The following is a 7342-nucleotide window of genomic DNA, read 5'->3' as shown; positions in this document are numbered from 1 at the left end:
CTTTATAATGGAGAGAGCTAGCAGATATAGCCTTCACCAGGTGATCAAATTTAGCCTCACCAATGGTGGGGCAGCCTTTGCTCATGTAGCTCCCAAAATGATGTAATGAGAGGTAGGTGACATTATCTACATGATAGCTTCGCCAAAGGAGTTTAACCTGAATCTAATCACAAGGAAGCAATAAAATAAATCCAGAATGTAGGGTGCATTGACAAGGCCTGGACTAAAAAGAAATTGAATGTCATGAAAGACAAAAAAAATGAAAGAGGCTTGTTCTAGATTAAGTCAGACTAAAGAGAAAAGACAAGCAAACGCAATAAGCCTGGATTGGATCCAAGTACATAAAAAGCAATAAAGGCATTCCTAAGACAACTGAAGAAATTTGGATGTAGACTACATATAGATGATATTATTGTTGATGTTATTTTTCTTAGGTGTCATAATGGGATTGTGATGATGTAGAAGAATGTTCTTAGTGCGTGCACACTGAAGAATTTAGAGGTGAAGTGTTATACAGCCTGCAACTTTCAAGTGGTTGAAAGAGGAGAGAGAGAAAAGCAGAACGTTAACAACTGGTATATCCAGATGAAGAAAAAAAAAAGATTAAAACAGAACTCGATGCAGTGTATTTCTTCAATACTTGAAACTTTTTTTTTTTTTTTGCCATGACCTTGGATCACTTTAGGCCTATAAGCATAAACTGCCCTTAATGTGCTAAATTAGATTGAAATCTTTAAAAGCATCATAGCAAGAAAATCGCTCTACAAAGCTTTTCAACATAAAAGAACTTCTAATTGTGTAGCGGTATAAGTGAGGATACGATAAAGTGGGAGAGAAAGCTGTGAAATAATAAGAGGAACTTTCCTGGAAGTGAGAAAAATCTTTGCATCCAGCACTTCGCCACTGGAGATGTCAGCTTCCTGTTTGCAATGTGGGGCTAACGGTATTCCCTTCATGAGCCTGCTGTACAGGCTCAGGAGAAACAGGATGTGAAAAGCTTTAGAAATTGGAATCAGGGATGCAAGTGAAGCAATTCTTGTTGTAAGACCATGGCGATGTCCTATTAGCAGTGATTCCCAAACTTTGATACCTGACAAGCAACTGGGAAGCTTGGTAAAAGTGTAGATTCCTGTCCTGCCCTCAGAGGTTCTGATTCAGTAGGTCTGGGTTGGAGCCCATTATTTGCCTTCAGAAAGCACCCACGATTCTCTAGTGCAAGGGATCTGAAACCACACCCAGAGAGCTGCCCTGGAGGTCACTGTGATCTAAAATCCTTGCTACTCAATGTGTGGCCCATGATTGTTAAATGCAAAATCTGGCTCTACCCCAGACCTACTGAATCAGAATCTGTGTTTATAACAACACTAGAGGCCCGGTGCATGAAAATTCATGCACTGGAGCGGGGGTCCCTCAGCCCAGCCTGCCCCCTCTCACAGTCTGGGAGCCCTCGTGGGCGGGAGGTGACTGGACCATCAGGGGAAGGCGACGCCCCCATCACACCGCTGCTGCTGCCACTGCTGGCAGTGCAAGCCTCGGCCGGCCCTGGTTACCTGAGCCTCGGGCAGCCCTGGGCGCCTGGGCAGCCACCATCTGAGGCTTGCCTGCGCCTCAGGCCCACCCTGGGCAGCTGGGCAGCAGACATCCGAGGCTTGCCTGCACCTCGAGCCAGCCCTGTACAGCTGGGGGGTGAGGGCAGGTCCAGCCACACTGCATGCCTGCCACTCCCCTGGCAGGGCTGAAAGGACTGGGGGACTCTGGCGGGGCTGAGGGGACTGGGGGACTCCAGCGGGGCTGAAAGGACTGGGTGCTGCCATCTTGTGGCTATGGGTACCGCCATCTTTGTGACAGCGTGATGGTCAATTTGCATATTCCCTCTTTATTAGAGAGGATGCACAGGTGATTCCTTTGCACAGTTAGAATACTGGAGAAACACTAATCTAAATGGCAAGACTGACTGATGACTTCTCCTTTTTGTCTTGGTCACTGATTCCCTGTCTGCTCTCAGACAGATTTGGGGTACCACCTTTGCCATTGCTGACATCTTCAACATCACTGATCTCTTCCCTCTGCTTCTCATTGTTTCTGGCTCCACAATCCTAACATGTTTTGATAAACATAATCAGACAAAGTGCTTATTTCCTTCCTTACCTTTAACTGGCTAACCAAAGCATACTGGGATCTAAATCTAGCTAAGTATGTTTTTTTATTCTTTATTTTTTATTGTGGTGAAATAACATAAAATTTACCATTTTACTCTTTTTTAGGTGTACAGTTCAGTGACATTAAATACATTCATATTGTTATGCAATCATCTCCAGAACTTTTGGTGTGTGCTCTTGAATGTCATTTAACCTAAGCTTCATCTTATTATCTTTAATACATGGATAATATTACCTACTCCTGCAGAGTACTTTAAGAATTAAATAAAATAATATACAAATGTGCCTAGGACCCAAAGATAATGTTCAATAAATGCTGACTTCCTTCCTTCCTCACATTTGAAGTAGGTTTTTAGACAGCCCTGGATGTTTATAACAAATATCATCTACTGGAATCAACTGATGAGAATTTTAAAAGCATATTCAAAAATGTACATATTCTGGGCACAGTATTGCCTTAGAACAGAGCAATTTATAAAGTAGAAGTATTCTATATTCTATAGAATCGGGCAATTTGAAACAGATAAGTAAACAGCAACCACTTACATTTTGTTGGAAAAATTATACTTTGGAAAGCAACAACCCTTTTGTGCCCATTATATAGAAATTCTTGTACTGACTATATTTAGATTGTTTTATAAACATCATTATGCTCCTATCAATAAATTTCATAAATGGTGCTTTCAACGTTGGGGCTGATCCACTTGGATAAAGCATTTGAATTCCATTTATGTACACATTATCTTTTTTTTAAAGAATTTTTTTATTGATTTCAGAGAGAGGAAGGGAGAGATAGAAACATCAATGATGAAAGAAAAATCATTAATTGGCTATCACCTGCATGCCACCTACTGGGGATTGAGCCTGCAACCCAGGCATGTGCCCTGACCAGGAATCAAACCATGACCTCCTGGTTCATGGGTTGATGCTCAACCACTGAGCCACACCAGCCAGGCAGTATACATTATCTTTTAAACAGAATATGCAATTGAAAACTTAGGTTACATGATGTAACTTTAGCTTCAGAATTAGACTATTTAAAATAGGTGAAGGGATGCCCTAGCTGGTTTGGCTCAGGGGATACAGCATCAGCCTGCGGACTGAGAGGTCCCAGGTTTGATTCTGGCCAGGGGCACATGCCTGGGTTGCAGGCTCAATCCCCAGTGTGGGGCGTGCAGGAGGCAGCCAATCAATGATTCTCGCTCATCATTGATGTTTCTCTCTCTCCCTCTCCCTTCCTCTCTAAAATCAATAAAAATATAATTAAAATAAAATAAAATAGGTGAAGGGAATTTAAAGATCCTCTCTTCCAACACTTTTATTTTACAAACAAGAAAATCAAGTTACTATCCAGAGAAATGTAGTAAATTGTCCTCAGTCACGTGGTGAGTTACTGGCAAAGCTGGGACCACAGCCCAGGTTCCAGGAATGTGTCCTGATGTCATATGACCTTGAAGAATGGGTGACACTTCGGCAGCATCGATGATGAGAAGAGGTTGTAGAGAAGCTGAGAGCACTGCCGGTAGAGGGATCAATAGAAGTTCACAGAGCCTGGTTCTGAAACCAAGAGACCGATGCATATGTTTGGGGAGGGTCGCTGAGTGGGGAGGCCGGAAGGAGAGATTAGGATGAAGGTTTGTGATGGAAGAAGAGAGTCTTGAACTCAATTTCTTGATCCTCCACTAGTTCCCTTCCCACTTGTGATACTGTGGTAGATTTGATTATTGTGCAAAAATATTCACCTCCTTATCTTACCTTCTTAGGAGGAGTCTACTTCTCTCCCCTTGACTTTGGGCTCAATCATCAGACGTGCCTTGGCCAAGGAGATATTAGCAGGTACAACACTGAAATCTGAGCTGTGCTTCCACAGTTGGGCTTGCCCTCTTGTACTTCTGCTGTCCCAGAATGAGGAGCTTCCCTAGAGAGCTTCTACCCCTTTATCATGGGGCTCAGAGTGACCACATGAGAGTAGATCCTCCCCAGCTACCCACCAGATTTCCCAATCACTGAGTGACCAGAGTGACCACTCTCTAGTCCTGTAGAAAGTATAAATACCAGCCCATCTAAAGATACTTTTGAGACTCAAAGATAAGAAGCTAGATCCGTATGTAGCTCACCAGCACAGTACCAGCCTCTGAACTTCCTCCTTGGTTATGCTGGAAGTTGAATCAGATGATGGGATAGAAACGGAACTGGAATCTGCTATAACAAGTATCCTTTTGATTAAAACTAATCCATTTTAAATAACAGAACTTGGAATTTTCTCCCCAACAAACCCATTCCACTGAGTGGTAACAGTGAGAGAAACCTTCGCACACAATCTGGGGATCTGGATAATGTAGAAATAGAAGTTTTCCATCTAATAATGATAAACTGCACTGTTAGGTTAATACTCAGCTTGCAAATCCAACAATTACATTGTGTAATACAAGTTCAATAGATGTATGCTTTAAAAATCTTATGCAAATCACCATTCTATAAATTGAGTCTCATGCTAAATGCACCAAAAGGCTATTTAAGGAAATGCCATGTTGAAATTTTTCACAAATAATCACACTCTTGTATCTGTTATGGAATTTTTCTATACTGGGTGTTCCTAAACCATGGCATACCCGGGTACTTCCCCCACAGGGCAGCATTTCTGCAGAAGGGCATCCATATCACAATGACAACAATAATGTTAAAATGCTTTACATCACTCTTTATTTCAAAAGTGTTTTGCTAACAGACTAATCTTCACAACATTCAAGGGAGGTAGATAAGTATTACACCACTTTCACAGATGGAAAAACTGAGGCAGAGATTAGTCAATTGTGTTGAAGGGCATGATATATGGCACAATTAGGACAAGAATGTGTTGTAGTCACGGATCCTTGGCGACCTCTCCCATGACTTCGGAATACCACCGACACAGAAGCAGCGGGTGCAGCCTGGAAGCAAGTCATTGATAGCTGGGCCAGTTTAAGGCTATACTTCCCCTCGCTGACACCAGATGTTGCCTGCTGTCCTTCAGCAAGTTATTTCCCTCACACGCATTTTCACACGACTACATCTCTAAAACAGGGAAGGGTGGGAACGTTGTAGGTACAGACAGAGGGGTTGGAGAAACAGGGCTGGGAAGGACGACAAGAGAAGAAAAAACAAACATCTCAAAGTGAGGGCAAGAACGAACAGGACCAGCTGGGAAGCTGCCCAACAGAAAGGGAAGCCACTGCAGAAAAGGAGTGTCATTCCATTTGAAAAGCCCAGACATCCAGAAATGCTACTGAAAGGGTAATTCTTAGCAATGGCATTACAGAGCCACTCTTCCTGGCTTTGCCAAATATAACTATCGGGTCCTTCTGACATTCCCAGGAGGCAGAAGAACCACTCCTTTCCCCGGTCCAGACCAAGTGCTGATGTGATTGATCAGACACCGCGGAGGCTGCTGACAACTCAAATGCACTCTCTCACCATGCCACCCCGCTTCCTCTGTTCTCTTAAAAAAAAAAAAAAAAAAAAGCCAATGCGTTTAGGGGCTGCAACAAGCATACATGGGGAATAACAACCCCTCTCAGTCAGTGCTCCTTTATACAACATGGGACATTTTTTTTTAAATGAGATTTATAGATACCATCTGTCTAGAAAATAACTAAAGCTCAAGGTAAAGGAATCATCTTTTCTGATCTTTCTAGTATGAAGTCATTATAAGAGAAGGGGACTGACACACCATCAGCTGCAATGGAGCTGATGATGGCAGAGGCAGTACCGAATGAGTGGGGTGACAAGGACCCAGTAGGGAGGGGCTAACGTGTCAGAGGAACAGGCAGCTGAAGAGGCGGAAATCAGAGCAAAGAGGTGATAGCCAAAGAAATGAGAGGAGATGCCAGTGTTTGAGGCGATGCACTAGTTTGTGCGTAGGTCTCTCTTAAGATGGGTCAAAGCCAGAAATGCATCCTTTCTTCCTTTATTTCAAGAAGCAGCATCATTATTTTTTTAAATATATTTTTATTGATTTCAGAGAGGGAGGGAGAGGGAGAGATAGAAACATCAATGATGAGAATCATTCATTGGCTGCCTCCTGCACACCCTGTACTGGGGATCAAGCCCACAACCCGGGCATGTGCCCTTGACCAGAATCAAACCCGGGACCCTTCAGTCCGCAGGCCGATGCTCTATCCACTGAGCCAAACCAGCTAGGGCAAGTGTCATTCTTTCAGGCATCTAGCTTTAAACTTTATCCCTCTTCCCCAACAAAAGCAAGCAACTGTCAATCCTGTCTGATTCCACTTCTGCAATACCATTCACATTGGTTTCCCTCATTTTCTCTACAGCCTCCTCTGGGTCCTTTTATCATCTCATCCTAACCAGGACCAAACCCTCTTACCTCATCTCACAGATCCCAGTCTCCTCTAACCTCAGTCTGTCTTCTAATCTGCCTCCTGGAGCACAACCTATGAACTGGGAGGTCACGGTTTGATTCCTGGTCAATGTGGGACATGCAGGAGGCAGCCGATCAATGATTCTCATCATTGATGTTTCTGTTTCTCTCTTCCTCTCCCTTCCTCTCTGAAATCAATAACAATATTTAAAAAAAATGAAAGTAAAATGAATTGGGATGGACCTGTTCTTGAATAAAAACACTACAAGTACCCTGTAACGTGACCTGGCTCTCAAAATATAACAAATCCACTATATAGCTTTGAGGAATGGGGCAGGGGCGGGTAGGTGGGACTATTTATTTATTTATTTATTTATTTTTGAGTCAGGAGACCTGGAACTGAGGTTCTGCTTTGCCATTCACTAGCTATGGGCCTGGTGCCAGGTGGTTCTTCTCTGAGCATTACTTCCTCACTTCTGCATGACCTCACAGGATATGAACTCCACTCCAATGTTTCTCAATCCCCAATTATATATCATAGCCCCCTAAAAAGCTGACAAAAACTATAGCAGACCAGGCCCCAAACCAGGTCAACTGAATCAGAATCCTCCAGTAGCAGGACACAGTGGGATTAATTATTTATAAAATACCATTTCTAATGCATAGCCAAGGTTGAAAACTACTGTTAGAAACTCATAAATACCACTAATGGTAGAGCAAGGGGCTTTAGGCTGCTGACTCAATTATCCCTGATTTGTTCAGTTAGGAATTAGTTGGATGCTTTTATAGTTCCATTATGTGTGTGAGCATTTTCTTGTGTCCT

The sequence above is a fragment of the Plecotus auritus genome (genome assembly GCF_963455305.1).
Source record: "Plecotus auritus genome assembly, chromosome: 5".
Classification (NCBI taxonomy): Eukaryota; Metazoa; Chordata; class Mammalia; order Chiroptera; family Vespertilionidae; genus Plecotus; species Plecotus auritus.
Note: the sequence above shows the minus strand (reverse complement) of the source record.